The following is a 21,153-nucleotide window of genomic DNA, read 5'->3' on the forward strand; positions in this document are numbered from 1 at the left end:
TGCATGCTGCATTCGCTTAGGACCCTGAATCATGTATACCAAAATAACTTATTCACTCACTCATTCACTCTCTTCATACCCTTTCTTAAATTACATATAATAATTAATGCAAAATGCGTGTTTTGAAATTAAATCCTGTAAGATTTTTACTTACTGAACTAGCTGTTGCTTTCTTTTGTTCCACCAAGCACGAGAGATTTTCTTTCCTGACGCTCTTCTGATACATGGTCTTACACGTAGACTTGTATTTTATTTTGTAAACCGCCAAATTTTTTTCTGCGACATTGCACATGAAAACGTACTGTTCTGTTCAACTAGCCCAGAATGTCTGCGCTACACTTTCAGAAAGCAGTTTGAGAGGAACCGGTTATCGGTAACACTAACTTCGCGTGTATTGTGTCTCACATTTGTTGCCCTTGGACTCGCAGTGGAAGAAGGGTCTAACGATCAGGCAGGGAAATATACAAATGTTGAGCTAGATGGGCGCGTTGCCCTTGTTGTCATGGGCAGCCTTAACGATTGAGGTTTCAAATCCACTTTGAATCAAACTTTTTTTTCTATTGCGGAAATAGTTTAACGTCCCATTATAAGGACTAACATAAAGCAATTTTACAATATCAGTAGCCTTTATCGAAACAATATAAAATATGGCGACACAAAGGTGCCAACTATCACACACTAAACCTTTCTCAGGTTGTATCTGGCTGTAATTTTTTTGTTGCCAAGTTGCAAAGAAATGGTATGATCGCAAGGGGTTTGTTTACAAATGTAAGCAAATGATCATTACTATGGGAGTGGCGCCTCTCCCTTTACTTACTCTATGTGCTGCAGCCGGAGGTTTTTTTCCCCCCTCGCTGCAGTAATAGTCGTTAATATTTAATGATATGTTGTTTATAACGACAAAATACACACAAGTAATACCAAATATATTTAGTTCGAAAAGTTAAAGAAATAAAATGGGGAGAAAAAAAAAGGGGGGGGGGGCAAATATGCCAGCCCCGATTTTACAAAGGCAGTGATTTTACGAATGCCATCCTTGGAACCGTGAGCCAAGGGCGCCCATACCCATGAGCAGGGTAGGGCTGTGGTCCCCTCCCCCAGCTTTCAGGAAGAGGAAAAAATGTATGGGTTTTTGAGGATTTTTGGCAAATTGTAATTTTTGACACTTTTTGTCAATTTTTGAAGGTCTGCCCCCTCCCCTTACAAACTATTTTATAGTCTGGTCCCCCTTACAAACTGCCATATGGGCGCCCTTGCCATTGGCATACATAAAATCGTGGTTTTAGTATTATTTAAATGTGGAAACTAACAAGTTCTAGTGTTGTCACAAAAAACGAACTTGAACCCAAATTTGTTGACACGAACTTGAACCGAACTATTTTAAAGTTCGGTTCGAGTTCGAAATTTCGAACGTTCGTACAGCCTTATGCAATACTACTCTTCAAATGTCACACGTAAATGGAAACTTATCAAATAAGCGTAGCATAGCAATTATATATCGCGTCTATTAAAAACATTAGTTTAAAGAATTTAAAACATTTATCCAGGACTCTTTTAGGTCATTACATATTTGGGATTGCTACATCTGGAGAGGGGAAAAAGGAAAGGGAGCAGGGCATCGTGTTGTGAGGTTGTACGGGCCAGCATATTTTTTCCTCATAACTGTAGTTCCGGATAACTGGATGCCGGATACACGGGGGAGGAGTACAGTTTAATAGAATATTATAATTACATCGTAAAATGTTATTGGTCCCGAAATGTTTGTATCAGTACGCAGTGTAACATAGTTACACTTATTTGTAAGTGAGGACTATTTCAAACTTTTGTGCACGGTAAACGAATCTTACGAGATGCTATAGCTTCAATTATTTAATGTGTACTACTTTTGGCGGTGAAGACTTTTTGTACCCTTGTTCTGTTTTGTGCGAGTACATTACAATAATCATAATTTTCACCGCAACTGATACTGGAGAACATTGTAAAAAATCTCACGTGTCTAAAAATTTCATAAATACGCATGAACAGATGAATAGAAAACAAATTGCAATGACTACTGAAGTACTATTCCAGCTCCTTTAAAAATTAATCGTTAATTTGTGGTATCATTAGTGGTTTTCTACTAAGATTATGCTTCATTTCAAAATATATTTTGACGTATTTTATATAGTAAATTTAAAATACTTATTGGTTGGAAAATAACTTGAAAGTTTATGTATATTATCGCTCAAAGACTTTTTGGAACCTACAGCTTCAAAGCAATTCGAACCCCAAAGATCTTAATGAAATTTAAGAACAACCATTACTGATACTTATCTTTATAACATTATCTAACAATGTTTCAGAACATCATATACAGCTCCGTAGGCGCCAATACTTTAGCTACTAGCGACTTTAAATCGCGCACCGTTCGTTCACTATTTGTATTCAAAATGAAGCTAATAGTCTATTATTATTCAAAGCATCTGTATAATTTCATTTAATTTATTTAAAAACCGACCTTATAGGTTTGAATTTATCTACAACATTAATTTATTTCAAGTCAAATTCTCTAGTTAGGTACATAAGAAAGTAATCTTAGTAACATTTAGCATGTTTGAATGCAAGTGGAGCCAGGTGGAGTAACTTCCCAGTTATAGTAGAATAATGTAATAAAACGGCTACTTCGTTATGTATTTATGTACCTAGATGCGTACGATTTATGAAAATTTTTTTGGTTAGTTGAGCTTTGACAAGTGCCAGTTGTGTGCATATTAATTCAAACAACAGATGTTTTCTTTTATGTTGTTTGAAATATTCATAGTAGCAATCATAATTGTATCAGTGTAGCCTACATATTGTTAGTAATTAAGTATCTCATTGTTCTTGTAACTTTAACCCAAAATATATGTTATGTGCGGTATTGTAGGGTTCAATATAAAAATGTGTAAGTAGGCCTATTATAAGAAAGCATGCTTTAAAACCCGCCTTTTTGTAAGGTATGTTCATGATTAATTTACATATAGAATAGTTACCTAAATTATAATGATATGTGAATATGTTCCTTACTATTTTTAACTGTATAAATTGAAACAAAAATTTGTTTTAACTACGATGTATGTACACAAGATAGGCTAACTTTCAAAAGAAGGTTTGAATGAATACAAGGTTTCGCCAAAGTTATTTTCTGATGCAAGAAGTACATAGTAAATGTGTTTTTGTGTGCTTTACTGTAAGACCTATCCTACTTTAAATTCATTTCATATCGTTAACTTAATATATACTCCATAATCTTTTATCTTTTCTGCACACATTACTTATTATTTTTGGATGCGAATTGTAAAACTTCGATTCTTGCTAGGGCCGAACACGGAATGTCAACTTTCTAAACTATTCTATATACATTTTTTAAGTTAGTAATGAATTCTATATATTATATGTGTAAAATTTTTGACATGACCACGTCTAATAAATCAATGAACGCCGGCTGCACGCACGAAAAAGTGTCCCGTTACGCACATTGTCCCGTTTCTCTGTGTCCCGTTACGCTCATTTTATATTGCTCTTTGCTAACCTGAACCTCCTAGCACTGCGACCGAGTCCGTGGCGTAATTCTGTTTTCATGCATTTCAATGTAACATTTTCATTGCTCTTTGCTAACCCGTTCCTCCTAGCATTGCTGCTGAGTCCGTGGCGCAAATATATTATTTTTGACTGCATCTTGGTGTTGGGTAAGCCATTTTCCTTCACATCATCCTTGAAACACTCCCATTCGTTTCCTACTTTTCCTATCATCGTCATATCCTTAACAGAATAACACAGATTGGAAGAAGTTAAATATCAAACATGTATAAAAGTTATAGTTAAAATAATCTCTTCGTTGAAGTAATAAACATAATTGAATTAATGACTGCAAATAAAAGTAAATTTATCAATTAAATTGTAGATTTCATTTCACTCCTTCTTTGTATCCATACAAAATAGTGATAATACAATAAAAATGATTCAATTTTATTCATAAAAGTATGCAATAATTTCATCAATGTTTTGTATGACGTTATCACGTTAAACTATCGTCCGTAAACCGACTTTACAGACAACCAATTTTTTACCTGTATTCCATTTATATATATATATATATATATATATATATATATATATATATATATATATATATATATGTGTGTGTGTGTGTGTGTGTGAGTGTGTGTGTGTAAACTTTCTAATGCATTCTATATACAATGTGTATCTAAAACATACTGACAAATTCTGGCAGAATATTCCTGGCGAAAATACAAGACGAAAACCTGTGTACCATACTTTTTTCTCGTAAATGTATTCGGAGTTTTGAACCCCCAAAAATAAAATTTTCCTAGTCTTGAATAAATTTGCACTGCGTCTGATTTTGTAGAACGCAAATTGTTCACCACGAGATACATGGGTTGTAATGAACAGTGGCGTAGCCAGGATTTGTGTATGGGGGGTGTTATGAAGCATGCCCCTTCCCCCCCGTACTAAAGCGGGTGGTCGGGGGGTCCTCCCCCGGAAAAATTTGGATTTTAAGGTGTAAAATCGTGCTATTTTAGCAGTTTTCGGTACTTAAATTTAAATATTGTAATGGTAAAATTTTTATTAATTTTCAATATGAAATTTGTTTGAGTGATGAATAAGTAATTTAATTAAATATTTGGTGCGAAAGGGGCCAGGGGGGGGGGGTTGAACCCCTAATTCCCCCCCCCTTGGCTATGCCCCTGGTAATGAACATCCTTCAATGAATATAAAGGCATTTCTGTTTTAGCAAATTTTATCACCTGAAAAGCTAATAAAAAATAAAAAATAAACCTAAACCAGGGCAGGCATTACAAAGCATGTTTGCAAGGTGTAAAGTTTCCTTCCTAAAAAATCATATGCCACAGTAGTAGTATGTAAATGTATTTCCTAGATCAGGATGCAGGTAGTGGATTGAAGATTGTCGGTCCGCCATCTTGGATTCTGACGTCACGGCGGCCATCTTGGATTGTGACGTCATGGCGGCCATCTTGGATAAGCGTAACGGGACACAGCGTAACGCGAAATAACGTAACGGGACAAGTAGATCACGGCGGCCATTTTTTATCAGCCATCTTGGATCTGCCATTTTGGATGATGTCATTGTGTGTGTTCTCGAACATTCCGGTGATGTGTTTTCCGCCATATTGGATGATGACGTCACCGTTGCAATTTTCGTTATGGTCGCCATCTTGAAATTTGGACGCCATTTTGAAAATCTTTATTTATTATCCGATTTTAATGAAAAAAATTCCAAAATTCATCAAAAAATTAACAATAAATATAATGATTGATTATATCGATCATCGTCCTCGGTTCGAACCCGGTGAGTGCAAAAAAAACTAAAAATGGCGACAGGCTCCTTTTTCAATGGTGGATGCAGGCAGACTGACTCCTACCACTTTTTTTTCAAAGCATATATATCATTACCTAGTATGACGACATGTCCGCCATCTTTTCTTCGTCCGCTGGAGATCACCATCTTATTTTCGTCCGCTAGAGTGTGCTGATACCATGTTAGTATAATTATCTGGTCACCACACCTTACACCTTGACATTGAACATTGACCTTGACCTTGAACTTTGACCTTGACCTTGACCTTGAACTTTGACCTTGAACATTGACCTTGAACTTTGACCTTGACCTTGAAATTTGACCTTGACCTTGAAATTTGACCTTGACCTTGAAATTTGACCTTGACCTTGAACTTTGACCTTGACCTTACATTTGACCCTGACCTTGAAATTTTACCTTGACCTTGAAATTAGACTTTGTCCTTGAAATTGGACTTTGTCCTTGTCGACCATCATGGATCCGAAATTTTATGTTCAGTACAGGCTACCAGGAGCTACCACCTGCTGGAGTACACCATCTTGTGTGTGTACTTGTATTATAGAGTACATTTCCATCTGGATAATTTTATTCTAACCTGCTACAGTGCAGTAATCATTTATTACGGAGGTGCCCCCCCCGCCATCTTGAAATTCGGCCGCCATCTTGAAATCATGTAATAATGTAGCTAGAAAAGCGGGAAAAATTCCAAAATTCATTAAATAAATCACTCATTAACTTACATATCGATTCGATCCGCTCCAGTCCTTGGTTCGATCCTCGATCGATGCAATAATGTTTAATTTTATGAAAAAAATAATAATTCCAATAAAGCATGTTCAACATTCTTAAAGAGACTTTAAATCCTCTACTACCATCATCCTATCAGACATCAAGACCACCATATTGGAAATTCGTAATTGTAATGCTAGAGATTCGGAAAAAAGTTAAAAATTCATTAAATAAATTTGTAATCCATATAATGATTGATTGGATCGACTAATGTCCTTGGTTCGATCCCTGGCCGATACAAAACAACTTTAATATTTTAAAAAAAGTACCACTTAATTGGCAGGTTTGAGAAAATAAAATACACCACAAGTTCCTTTAAAAAACTTTTATTACATACATACTACACTACTACAAGTACAAAAAAATACACAGACAAATTACTAAAGCCTTTTGGATTCCTCGATTCAAACAGTCTTCTTATTGTACGGACTAAGCCTTTTACATGACTTTAAATGTCTATCCGATCCGGTCATCACCGCAGCCAGAGACAGACTGAAGTTCATATCACTTATATAGTCTCATTAGCCGGTACAACACATGAGTCAAATCAATAACCATGTTCATTATAGGTCTCGGAGAATTTTTTATAATGACGATGTAAGCTATCGAGACGTGAAATTAGTTTATTGCACTTATTGCACTGAAATTGTATTCTTTGAACATTATTAGAACAACCGCTTCTTTCATGTCTGCGAGCATTTGAGGTGATAGTAAATGATGCACCACAGTATTTGCACTGATGCGAAGTACGCTCTTCATTAATTGAAGTATTCACTTAGTAGTATTCACAAGTAGTCACTGTAACAATCAACATCGAATTATTACGGTAAATTGGGTGAAGACGATTCCTTCAACGGTGATTGTTACAGTGACTCTGAGGCTGTTGACAAAGACATAGATTATGATGAAGCACCTAAATCTGCCAAGATCGAAGAATGTAGTGGTGTCCTGAGACCGAAACGGTGGAAACGACGTGATATATTAAATAAATCTGATCAAGCTTGTGATGATCGCCGTCTCAAACATGAAAGTTACCCTGAGGTTGGTGGTAAAACGGAAGACACCAGAGATCATAATATTTATTATAAAGGTGCAAGGAAGATGGTGGTAGAAGAGAATGATTACACATCATGGAAAGATCCAAACATATTGGTTGACCGGCTAAGACTTCTACATGGGTCGCTTTGTGCAGGAAACTATTCGTGCATCAAAGAAATATCCTTCATACTCAAGGAACTGAGGAATGCTGGCTACATACAATAATGGCTTGTTTTACTTGAATTTGTATAATGTAAAGCAATAAAATAAATAAATTAAATTATAAGAATTTAATGTTTTTATTTCTTGTATTCTGATTTCTAACTAAGACTTAGATCTCGTAACTTGTGCTTCCTTTTTTCCTTTTTTTTTGTTGATGGAGATTCCAAATGTGCTGCCTTTTCGATGATGGTGCTTCCAAATGTGCTGCCTTTTCGTTGTCGGTGCTTCCAAATGTGCTGCCTTTTTCGTTACCGGTGCTTCCAAATTTGCTGCCTTTTCGTTGTCGGTGCTTCCAAATGTGCTGCCTTTTCGTAGTCGGTGCTTCCAAATGTGCTGCCTTTTCGTTGTCGGTGCTGCCAAATGTGCTGCCTTTTCGTAGTCGGTGCTTCCAAATGTGCAGCCTTTTCGTTGTCGGTGCTGCCAAATGTGCTGTCTTTTCGTAGTCGGTGCTTCCAAATGTGCTGCCTTTTCGTTGTCGGTGCTGCCAAATGTGCTGCCTTTTCGTAGTCGGTGCTTCCAAATGTGCTGCCTTTTCGTTGTCGGTGCTGCCAAATGTGCTGCCTTTTCGTAGTCGGTGCTTCCAAATGTGCTGCCTTTTCGATGACGGTGCTTCCAAATGTGCTGCCTTTTCGTAGTCGGTGCTTCCAAATGTGCTGCCTTTTCGATGACGGTGCTTCCAAATGTGCTGCCTTTTCGTTGTCGGTGCTTCCAAATGTGCTGCTTTTCGTAGTCGGTGCTTCCAAATGTGCTGCCTTTTCGATGACGGTGCTTCCAAATGTGCTGCCTTTTCGTAGTCGGTGCTTCCAAATGTGCTGCCTTTTCGTTGTCGGTGCTGTCAAATGTGCTGCCTTTTCGTTGTCGGTGCTTCCAAATGTGCTGCTTTTCGTAGTCGGTGCTTCCAAATGTGCTGCCTTTTCGATGACGGTGCTTCCAAATGTGCTGCCTTTTCGTTGGCGGTGCTTCCTATTGTTTTTCCTTTTTTGATGATGCTTCCAAATGTGCTTCCTTTTTTGATGGTGCTTCTATTTTTTTAATGTTGTTTTGACTCTAGTATTTTAGTAAATTGTTCTTGATTTGACTAGCGTATTATTCAAACCGGTTAATGTATATAAACGAGTCCTAGACAGCAGGACGCTCAGTTTGTTACTGCCGTCGACGGTGTACGGATCACCTAGTTTGTTTCTTCTGGTGCATAAGTTGTGTAATTGCCTGTTCTTGAGACTTCGATGGCATCTTTACCGACTTTAACGTCGAACTCGATGGAGGATGTAGAATCGACTACGGGAACCATGACGTCAGCGCCGACGATGTTGGAGCAGATCCCGTTGGCAACGCCTCTGACAACACTAAAGGAGACTTCGATATGTGCTGTTCCACCATCAGCTGAAGTTTCATCAGCATTGAATACTTCAATTAATGAAGAGCGTACTTCGCATCAGGGCAAATACTGTGGTGTATCATTTACTATCACCTCAAATGCTCGCAGACATGAAAGAAGCGGTTGTTCTAATAATGTTCAAAGAATACAATTTCAGTGCAATAAGTGCAATAAACTAATTTCACGTCTCGATAGCTTACATCGTCATTATAAAAAATGCTCCGAGACCTATAATGAACATGGTTATTGATTTGACCCATGTGTTGTACCGGCTAATGAGACTATATAAGTGATATGAACTTCAGTCTGTCTCTGGCTGCGGTGATGACCGGATCGGATAGACATTTAAAGTCATGTAAAAGGCTTAGTCCGTACAATAAGAAGACTGTTTGAATCGAGGAATCCAAAAGGCTTTAGTAATTTGTCTGTGTATTTTTTTGTACTTGTAGTAGTGTAGTATGTATGTAATAAAAGTTTTTTTAAAGGAACTTGTGGTGTATTTTATTTTCTCAAACCTGCCAATTAAGTGGTACTTTTTTTAAAATATTAAAGTTGTTTTGTATCGGCCAGGGATCGAACCAAGGACATTAGTCGATCCAATCAATCATTATATGGATTACAAATTTATTTAATGAATTTTTAACTTTTTTCCGAATCTCTAGCATTACAATTACGAATTTCCAATATGGTGGTCTTGATGTCTGATAGGATGATGGTAGTAGATGATTTAAAGTCTCTTTAAGAATGTTGAACATGCTTTATTGGAATTATTATTTTTTTCATAAAATTAAACATTATTGCATCGATCGAGGATCGAACCAAGGACTGGAGCGGATCGAATCGATATGTAAGTTAATGAGTGATTTATTTAATGAATTTTGGAATTTTTCCCGCTTTTCTAGCTACATTATTACATGATTTCAAGATGGCGGCCGAATTTCAAGATGGCGGGGGGGGGCACCTCCGTAATAAATGATTACTGCACTGTAGCGGGTTAGAATAAAATTATCCAGATGGAAATGTACTCTATAATACAAGTACACACACAATATGGCATACTCCAGCAGGTGGTAGCTCCTGGTAGCCTGTACTGAACATAAAATTTCGGATCCATGATGGTCGACAAGGACAAAGTCAAATTTCAAGGACAAAGTCTAATTTCAAGGTCAAGGTCAAATTTAAAGGTCAAGGTCAAATTTCAAGGTCAAGGTCAAAGTTCAAGGTCAATGTTCAAGGTCAAAGTTCAAGGTCAAGGTCAAGGTCAAAGTTCAAGGTCAAGGTCAATGTTCAATGTCAAGGTGTAAGGTGTGGTGACCAGATAATTATACTAACATGGTATCAGCACACTCTAGCGGACGAAAATAAGATGGTGATCTCCAGCGGACGAAGAAAAGATGGCGGACATGTCGTCATACTAGGTAATGATATATATGCTTTGAAAAAAAAGTGGTAGGAGTCAGTCTGCCTGCATCCACCATTGAAAAAGGAGCCTGTCGCCATTTTTAGTTTTTTTTGCACTCACCAGGTTCGAACCGAGGACGATGATCGATATAATCAATCATTATATTTATTGTTAATTTTTTGATGAATTTTGGAAATTTTTTCATTAAAATCGGATAATAAATAAAGATTTTCAAAATGGCGTCCAAATTTCAAGATGGCGACCGTAACGAAAATTGCAACGGTGACGTCATCATCCAATATGGCGGAAAACACATCACCGGAATGTTCGAGAACACACACAATGACATCATCCAAAATGGCAGATCCAAGATGGCGGATCCAAAATGGCCGCCGTGATCTACTTGTCCCGTTACGTTATGTCGCGTTACGCTGTGTCCCGTTACGCTTATCCAAGATGGCCGCCGTGACGTCACAATCAAAGATGGCCGCCGTGACGTCAGAATCCAAGATGGCGGACCGACAATCTTCAATCCACTACCTGCATCCTGATCTAGGAAATACATTTACATACTACTCACAGTTTACTTACTGATGATGTTAATTTCAAGATATGGAAAATTCCATTTTTGGAGGTTCGTAACTCGATTTATGAGTAAAGTGGTTATTAGGCTTTCATCTTGTATTCTTTCCAGAAACAGCCTGGCGAAGTTTGTACGTATGTTATATATATATATATATATATATATATATATATATATATATATAATGCTCAATAACCAAGAGTAAACTTACTTTGGTTAAGTTGCTGAACCTATGACTAGCCAATTGAAAGAAAACGCTACGTAACATGAACGGAAAAAAATTCTAAAGTAATACATAATTTTTCACCCAAATTTATTACATGTTTCAATATTAATTTTCGATGAACTCTTTCGTGGGCATCTTTATTGGAAGGCCGCGGTGTGCTAGGGTTAATGTCTGTCGCTCATTAGCTGTTATAGTCTCTGTATCATATTTAGATATACCGTAGCTTCAATTGCAGAATAGCCACTGAGCGACAGGCAGCAAGCCCTCCTACACCTTAGGCCGCGGCCTTCCACCATAGCCGCTCTTAACGACACATATAATTTAGTCTAAAATTTGCCGCAATATAGATACACTACTTCAAATATAACAAGACTCGCTGGAAAATTATTTAAACTAAGGCCAACGCGAATGCGAGTTCAGTAATTGAACCTTCAGAGGTAGTACTATATACATAGGTGGGTAGTTACCACGACCATGTTCTACGTTACTACGTTATATGTGAAGAGACAGAAGTTTTCTTTCTGTAGCGAGAAGTTGGCTCAATTTCAACATAACACAATAATTATATAGTGAACTGTCATTCAATTTCGAAAAACCGATATAACTTCCATTGAGATGAAGTCTATGTTGTACGAATTTTGACGTTCACTTTTTTAGAAAGTTTCTGGCAGGCCAATAGTTTTCTGGTAAAATAAGATCTTTGCAATCCTGTTTACAGAGACCTTTCTCACAAGCTAAACTTCAAAATTCGGACAGTAAAATAGATTATAGTAGTTCTGTTTAAATTATGATTACCAGTTGTGATTTCAATTATAATAATTTATGTGTTATATACTGTAATGCCAGTAACATTCACTTTTAAGTTCACTTAATTGGTTACGGAGCAAATATTATGTTGATCGATAAAAAAAGGTATTCTTAATTATACACAACATACATTTATAAATGTTAAATTAAAGATAAAATTAAAGAATGGACATTTGGATTTAGAGAAAATATAGAAACTAGTATCTAGGTCCATTGCGGGGGGAAAAAAAGGACAAATTCTTGTTTGACTTTTCAATCAAAAACGTAGACTACACGGACTTCATGTTTTTTTTTTTTTAAACTTCGAAACGAAATTTGGAGAAACAATTAGCAAATGTTCATGTATAAAATAGTATACCAGCAAACTGATTAGGATATTTCCTGGAGTAGTTCAGCTTCAGTTGCCGGAGCCAGTGCCTAGTAATTCGGGTCAGCCAGACAACGCCGACCAGACAGAGCGGAAAACTGTTCCAGCCTATCAGGACGCGCCATTGGTATTATCGACACCTCGCGCGATAAGAGCAGAAAAAGTTGAGGTCAAGCCGATATTTTGTAATGCGAAAAGTTCCGAGATTGGTGATTTTTCACAGTTTAATATGCTGTTATCTTCTCAAACTATTAACAAATTATGTTGTGTTTTAATATCTACAAATCAATGGTACATTTGTTACAAAACACGAGTCAGAAACGTCAAGTGTATTAAAAAAGGTATAAATAAGAAGTTTCGTTCTGAAGTTGTCAGGCAGATGACAATACTAAACTATTAGGTATGTAGTGTAACCTTGTATCGAAAGTTCTATTTTTTTTTGTTTCGCTTGCAGTAAAATGTAAAATAAACATGAGTGATAAATTTGCTTTGTAATATTTTATGTACCAGAACTGTTGTACGGTTTTTATTTAAACGAAGTGGTGTTGTATCACACAGTAACATCCACGGACGCCGAAACAGTTAAGCATAAAAACGGCGCTCCTTTAAACGAAAAAAAAAAAAAATGTTCTATCCACTCTGCCTGGTTATGTATGAAACGGGCGTGATAGTCCAGTGTCGTCTTGTGCTTCTCAGCACATCACAAAGCCGTTGCGTTGGCTGCTACAGTTGACTCATCCCACCCCTATCAGCCGTCCTTCATTCTTTTTTGTATCTCACTTCCCCCCCCCCCCTTTCCAAGGGTGACATTCCGTTTTCCTACTAGTTCGCGGTATCTCCACTTGGATTCGCTCCATACGCCCGTGGCCGAACGCAACGCTATCCTACGAGGAAAAAATGAACCACTTCAACTGACCGCGCGCGAGAAAATATTGTCGCGGGTTGAAATTTTGCAGGGTTGTTGAAATCAAATTTAGGGACTTTACTGACGGGACTCTGGGCTGGCTGCTCTGTTCACTCGTCAGCGCAAGTGGCGTGACCATGTAATTGGGGCACGGGGCCGGCGCGGCGCGCTGCGGGCTTGCAGAATTTTGTTTGTTTGTTTGGCCGCGCGCTGGCGCAGCCACGGGCCGCAGTTACTGGGGCGCGCTGTCGTAACAAGCCGCGCGGTGTGGCCTGCACATTGGGGTAGAGGGGGGGTAGTCTTCCCAGATGTTCTAGTTAGTTGTTTAGTAAATTTGACTTCAATAACGAGCTTTTGTTATGGTAGGCGCGGCAGGGCGCGCGAATTTAAGCGCAAGTGAGTGGTGACTCGGGGCTCACTCAGGCGGAGGCTATGCGTCTCACCTGTGGTCACGAGTTGTTAGTTCGTTCGTGATGTAGGAATTCAAGCTTTCGGGCGGAAGCTATGGCCGACGCCAGAGGCCACGAGTCGTTTAATTTAAGTTAGGTCATAATGTAGTCATCTTCAAGCTTTCGGGCGGAGGCAATGGCCCTTGTCACTAGTCGTTTAGTTATAATTTTTTAAAATGTAATGTTCGTTCGGATTTTAAGGGCAGGAGAGGCCCCTACGTTAGTTTTAAGTAATCGATCAAGAAAGGCTTTTCGGAAAATGTGAGTATGGACTTATCTTTGTTTTAATTTTAAGTATTAATTATGATTTGAGGTATTCGGAAGGACTAGGGAAGTGTTTAGTGAAGTTCTCTCATTCTCTCTCTTGTAAGGTCGTTCAATCGTTAAGGAAGTAAAGAGATTATTGTTTTAAATTGTAATCCCGCTATTTAAATGTTCTTTAAAATGATGTTGAGTATTTGACTTTAAGAATAAAATAATTTTAATTAAGTATTATGTTATTTTGCAAAATCTCCTTAGTTCAGCTCTCACCAGACATCCTGTACGGGATGACGAACCTATGATCCTAGGTACAGTAAAGTATTTTATGAAGTTAAGACTAGTTGATGCCAAGCGAGTTGTTTCTATGTAAAGAGCTACGATTCTCTCCCCCCTCTGAAGGTGGATCGTGACAGAAATGGTAGAGTTCGCCGGATAGGTTCTATTTCTGGAGAGAGAGAGAGGTAGATTTTTATGTTTATTATTAAGTTAGTTTCAGCTTCTGATAGCAGGTTATTAAGAGTTTACTTGAGGAGAGGATTACGGAATTTAATCTAAGTGGAGGAAGTCTTTGAGATTTTTTTTTGACGTAACAGATGTTTATTTGAGTATACTTGTAAGGATAAAGTTTATAGTGATAAGTTGTTTTAAGTCGTTGAGTTTATCAGGGATTTTTACGTGAGGAGAATACGTTATAATTTAAATGATTAATAGAGATAATGCAAGTGGTTTAATTTAATTGAAATTAATTTTAAGATTGTAGGTTAAGAGAGTTAAAATTTAAAATAAAGTTTTTTTCGTAAATAGGAATTATTTTCAAGTGAAGTTTGTTTTGCTGTCGTGCGCGTAGGAGACGAGACGTACGAATTAAATCAGTCGAGGGAAGGATAAACGTTAGAAAGGAATTAAAGAGAAAACGAGAGTTTATGTAAAAGAGAGTTATAGAATTTATAGTGATGTTTTGTTTTAATTAGAAAAATGTTGAGAGTTGTTTCAGAACGACACGTCAGTGGACGTGGCAGAATGAACACGTGACGGGGAGGTGCTGAGACCTAGCGGAGAACGGAGGAACCGCAAGCGAGGGTTGGCGCACCTGATGGAATTCGGTGACGTCACGAGCACGTACAGAGACGTGGACGGCCGTGACCTTGTTTTGATCAGCTGTACGGTAACTTAGCGATAAGAAAATAGACTATTGGTTAAATAAATTTAAATTTAAGTGTGTTTTAGAAGAAGAGGAACTTTCAGTATGTAAGTAATTTATTTTAAGAAGTGTATGATGTATAGGCTAGAAGTGTTTCGTTGTAAGTTGTTTATGTTTTTGTTAGTTAAATTCTACCTCGGTTTTAAAAATATTTTTTTGGGATTTGTAAACATTATTAAGAAGGTACACTATAAAATCGATAAGCATTGAGAAAAGTGGGAAGGATAGTTTTTGTGTGTAGAGGGAATTTACTCCAAGGGAACAGAGAGACAAAATTAATGTTTTCTTTAGGGCGAGGGACCCTAAGGTGAGGTGTTGTGTCCCTGGGAAGAAAGGGAATTGTAGCGCAGACCATAGGAGATGGGCTGACTACGGAATTAAGGGTCAGGAGAATCCTGAGAGTTGTGAGTAGTTTGGGGCAGGAGTTCCCCATGGTAGTACCGAAGTGGCTATCCTGTATGGGATAGGGTACCATTTCAATGAAGTTTGTTGGTGGGGTTAGAGTCCCTTGCTGTGTAGTGGGCCTATAGCAGATAGGCACTACAGTGAAATTTTTGGTTATTTTGTGAGGTAAATTCCCTGGAGGTTAAGTAAGATTGGATTCAGTTAGGAAGGAGGGAAATGAGAAACATTGCTGTAGAGAGTTAGTGTACTTGCCTAATGTGAAATTGAATTTTACTAAATTAATTTAGGAGAAAGTTTTGTTCGGTAAATAAATAATAATGGAAGATAGCTAGATAATTAATTAATTTTTTTTGAGTAAGGTGTTTTAAGTAATGAAATAAAATAAGGTGAAGTAATTTGAATAATTGGGGAGGAGTTTCTTTAAGAGTTTAGATAATTGTTTTTGAATTTATTGAGATATTCAGCCAGTGAAGTTTGAGTGTGAGAGATACAGTGAGATTTTAAGGAAATCGGTTGTTTATTAATTAGGACAAATGAGATTTTATGATTAAGAGTCAGTAAGCATAGTTAAAATTTACGACATGATATTTGTTGACAGTTTACAGTTATTAAGGAGAAAACAGAGTAATCTATTTATTTTTATTTTAATGGTTTGAAGATAAGATTATGAATTTTTTTTGGAAGTTTCTTTGGCATGTTGGAATAATTTTTTTTGATTTTTAGAATTTACAGAGAAAATTTAATTGATTTACATTAGTTTGGAAGTATGGAGGTTTAGTGTTCGATTAGCCCTAACTTGATGGTCGGATCCCAAAAGAATGCCGTAAAACCGATAGCCAATTGAGAGGAATGCGGTAGGCGCTTGTGTAGAGAGGGGTTGTGGGAAAACTCCTTGGGACTGATGGCAGATCAGGGGCCCTAAATAGTGTGTGATGCTGTAAAACCAGTGCAGGGAAAGCCTGGTATGCTTAAATTTTTGGGCACAGGTTATGTAAACCTGGGGTTCCATGGGATTTAGTCATGTTAGCTGCTGTGGGACATTGAGATTTCCAGGCTCCATAGTAAAGTCAATGTAAATTTTTGTTTTCTTAAAATAATAAATTTGTTTTTAATTTATTTGAGATATTTGATTTGTAACAGTGAATACAGACCCCGAGGAATAAGAGTTGTCATGCTGTGAGAGGAGAAGGTGGTAGGCCTAAAAGGGTACAGGCACCACAGAGGTTATGTGCATTGCATAATTTAAATATAAGGAAACTTGAGAATTTGAAATTTTGTTGTTGGGTTGGACACCCATAAGAAGAGTATAGGCAGAATTTTTATTGTTATGAGATGTCTAATTTAATTGAAAAGAAGAAAGTTTAAAGATGCAAGGTAACATTATTATTGTAATAATTGAAAGAGATTAAGAGGTAGAGAGAAATAGGCAGTTTTTGTTTGTAAGTACTAAAGTTTACATATAGAAATTTAGTAACTAAGAATGAATAATAAGTTAAGTCTAGTGTAAAAGTTTTTTTTAAGTTTGTTAAGTTAAGAGTCATAAGTAAATTTTTTTTGAGAGAGAATGTCTTTGATAGGAAGTATTAGAAACTTATGGGAATTTTAGGGTAACATAAATAATGTAGGTAATGAATAATAAATAGATGGTAGGTCTTAAGTTAGGATTAACATTTGAAGCAGAATTTAATTAAGAAGAAGGAAAATAAATAGGCCTAATGAAAAGAACAAAAAAAAGGATTTTATGGTAAAGCATTTTTTTTAAGTAATAAACAATAAATAATAATGTTGTTTCAGGGTAATGTGTACTAATAATACAATTTTTTTTAGGACTAAAGAACAGGAATTATGTAATTTAAATTAACATGTATTTTTGAAACTGTTACAGATTCCTTAAGATGAGCTGAGCAGCAGTCCAGTTTACAAGATGACAAGAGTTCGAGAGACAAGATACAAGATCACTGAAACAAGAGCCAAGACTGAAGATTCAAGAGAAGAGAAAGCTGGCAGCCATGGACTTACAAGTGGAGATTAATAAGGTCATGTAAAGTTTTATTTTTTTTTATGGAAGACAGTAACTGGAGTTTTTTTTTGTTATAAACATTATTTACAGAACTTTTTAGGTTATAGTAATGTAATGGAACTAGTGAGTTGTGGTAGCTGTCAAAAAGAACTAATACCTTAAGTTTAATTTTTAAAGTTAATTTTCTTAATTTACAGAGGGATTAGTAGTTTTTTTTAAACCTTATTTAGGTTGGAATTTAAATACAATAGCTTATTATAAATGTGTACGAACAGTTCAAGTTCACAGTACTGATAGGTAGGTCAGATGATCTTATTGATTTTGATGATTTGTTGTTTTGAGTTGATTTTTAAGTGTTGTGAATTAGACAATGAAATAGTTCTGAAAACTTAAATTATTTCAAGCTAAGAAATAGTAAAGTTAATTGTAACTCAAAGTACACCAGAATTTAATTTTTTTTTGAATTAGTAATGTTTGAAAATTTTATACTTTACAAGAAAGGTTATAAACAAACAGATCGGATGGAACAAGGATGCAGTAAATCACAATTTCATTTAGAATTATTGATTAGCTTTTGAGGTTATGAAGTAAAAGTAATTATAGTTTAAAAGTTTGAATAAAAAAAAATGTTTTTTTTTATTTGTTTGAAATAGAAAGTTTAAAAGTTAATTAGTCATGATCTAGGTGGGTGATGGGGTGGGAATTGGCCACTCTTTTTCCCTATAACCTCCCTAACATGGCCTTCTATTACAACTAACAGAAATAAAGAAGAAGAAAAATGAAGAATTATTAGTTAGAATGTTTCTTTCATGAAGATACCTGATGAACTTTTACTGTTTGGAAGAATAGAAGCAAGGTTAGTCAGATATTTTTACTCAGAAGAAGAAGAAGCTAAAGCAGTTTTATGACTCGACAAGCCAGAGATTGGTGTTTCCCCTCTGCGCTTCTATTGACTACGTTGTTTACTCTCATGGGATAGCTGGTTCGGCACCATGGAGAGAGATTGGTGGGCATTGTGGTTGCCCCCAGAAGAAAAGAAGAGTAGAAGAGGTTATGGGTGGGTCATGTGAACTGACCTTCAACCCAGTTACTTCGTGGGGACTATTTGCTGTATAGAGAAGATCAAGACTCAAGAGTTAGGGAAAATTATTGGAGGTCATGTTTCCCTTCCTTAAGTTTTTCCTATCAAATTATTTGCCTGATTAGATTATGCTAAGGGTGGGATACTTTATGTTAGCAGTTGAATTAATTAATTTTATTTTTTTGTGTGTTTGCATCCTTGCCCATCGATTGCAGTTTAGTAGTTAGTTTTGTATTTGTCAGGCGTGATGGTAATGCCTGTTGATGATGTTTCCGAATTGTAATCTGTTCGTGATGAGGATGGCACAACTCCGAAGCAGATGTGGGGAGAAGTTGTGAGCTGCCCTGGAAGCCAGTCCAGTAGCTGTTGGAGTTGAGTGGTGTTTGCTGATGGCCAGCCCAGGGAGCTACTCTTCTCGACAACACTGACTTCGAGGAGTTGCACCAACCTTCACGAGATAAGAGTTTAATTAATTGAAACACTGTAAGGACACTTAATTTTTTTTGAAGAACGAAAGAAGTATGGTAATAAACGGAAACCGAAAAAAAAAAAATAATAATAATTATCAAGAATTTGCACATTGTTTAACGAATACTGAGAAACTAAGAACAGTAATTTAATTTGTAAAGAGAGCTTCACTAACAGAACAATTTTTTTAGAATTGAGAACTCGAGCCTCTGAAGGTTCCTGTGAGAACAAACCAGATAAAAGTTTTACATTTAATTTTATGAATACTTGTTGTTTTAAAATAAATCTTATGCAGAATCTAGATGTATGTTCAGACAGCAAGGAACTAAGAAAATTATTATTTTTGTGAAATGAGGAATTTATAGTTATGGTTTAATGGAAAAAGACAATTTGTAATTTTGAGGTAGCTCGATGGGGCTCGAGCTCTGTGAGGGGAGGGTTATGTCGCGGGTTGAAATTTTGCAGGGTTGTTGAAATCAAATTTAGGGACTTTACTGACGGGACTCTGGGCTGGCTGCTCTGTTCACTCGTCAGCGCAAGTGGCGTGACCATGTAATTGGGGCACGGGGCCGGCGCGGCGCGCTGCGGGCTTGCAGAATTTTGTTTGTTTGTTTGGCCGCGCGCTGGCGCAGCCACGGGCCGCAGTTACTGGGGCGCGCTGTCGTAACAAGCCGCGCGGTGTGGCCTGCACATTGGGGTAGAGGGGGGGTAGTCTTCCCAGATGTTCTAGTTAGTTGTTTAGTAAATTTGACTTCAATAACGAGCTTTTGTTATGGTAGGCGCGGCAGGGCGCGCGAATTTAAGCGCAAGTGAGTGGTGACTCGGGGCTCACTCAGGCGGAGGCTATGCGTCTCACCTGTGGTCACGAGTTGTTAGTTCGTTCGTGATGTAGGAATTCAAGCTTTCGGGCGGAAGCTATGGCCGACGCCAGAGGCCACGAGTCGTTTAATTTAAGTTAGGTCATAATGTAGTCATCTTCAAGCTTTCGGGCGGAGGCAATGGCCCTTGTCACTAGTCGTTTAGTTATAATTTTTTAAAATGTAATGTTCGTTCGGATTTTAAGGGCAGGAGAGGCCCCTACGTTAGTTTTAAGTAATCGATCAAGAAAGGCTTTTCGGAAAATGTGAGTATGGACTTATCTTTGTTTTAATTTTAAGTATTAATTATGATTTGAGGTATTCGGAAGGACTAGGGAAGTGTTTAGTGAAGTTCTCTCATTCTCTCTCTTGTAAGGTCGTTCAATCGTTAAGGAAGTAAAGAGATTATTGTTTTAAATTGTAATCCCGCTATTTAAATGTTCTTTAAAATGATGTTGAGTATTTGACTTTAAGAATAAAATAATTTTAATTAAGTATTATGTTATTTTGCAAAATCTCCTTAGTTCAGCTCTCACCAGACATCCTGTACGGGATGACGAACCTATGATCCTAGGTACAGTAAAGTATTTTATGAAGTTAAGACTAGTTGATGCCAAGCGAGTTGTTTCTATGTAAAGAGCTACGATTCTCTCCCCCCTCTGAAAGTGGATCGTGACAGAAATGGCGGTGGCACCGGCTAGGTGCACGTGACAATATTATCTCCCACGCGCTCTTAAGTCGATGACAACTTGAGTGAATGTTTAAATGTTGTATGTCATCTAATCTAACGAACTAGCGAATTTTACCACGACATACCCAGCTCTACCTACTGAATAGTCAGGATAATAAAAAATTTAATTCATTTTGTATAGTAAACATTCACTGATTGGAGACTTGCAATAAAACAGGTTCAATGAGGTTGATGCTATTTTACTGGTATGAAACAAATTATGAATAACAGTTGGTAGTAATTGAATGTCACTGAAAATTGATAACTGTTATTTTCCGATCACGATACGTATATTGTGTCATTCATATATAAGTCTACGTATTAACACACTTTTATTGTTTACTTATAATTACAACTTCTTAGAAGTTGTTGGCGCCCACAAATTAATATTAACTGATTAGTTCTTTTGCTTTTATTCTATAAATCCATTAGAATGGGTCTAAGTACACTCGAGTTATTCAAAGTCAAATCGATTTATACTAATCAATAAATTTTTTGACAAAGAAGACCCGTTTAAAAGAGCTGATTAATTTCAGGTTTATAACCCAGCATAGTTTTCCCTCAGACAGGATGGATTGAGAGTTTCGGTATGTTGGTAATTAATGT

This window comes from Bacillus rossius, chromosome 17, assembly GCF_032445375.1.
Source record: "Bacillus rossius redtenbacheri isolate Brsri chromosome 17, Brsri_v3, whole genome shotgun sequence".
Classification (NCBI taxonomy): Eukaryota; Metazoa; Arthropoda; class Insecta; order Phasmatodea; family Bacillidae; genus Bacillus; species Bacillus rossius.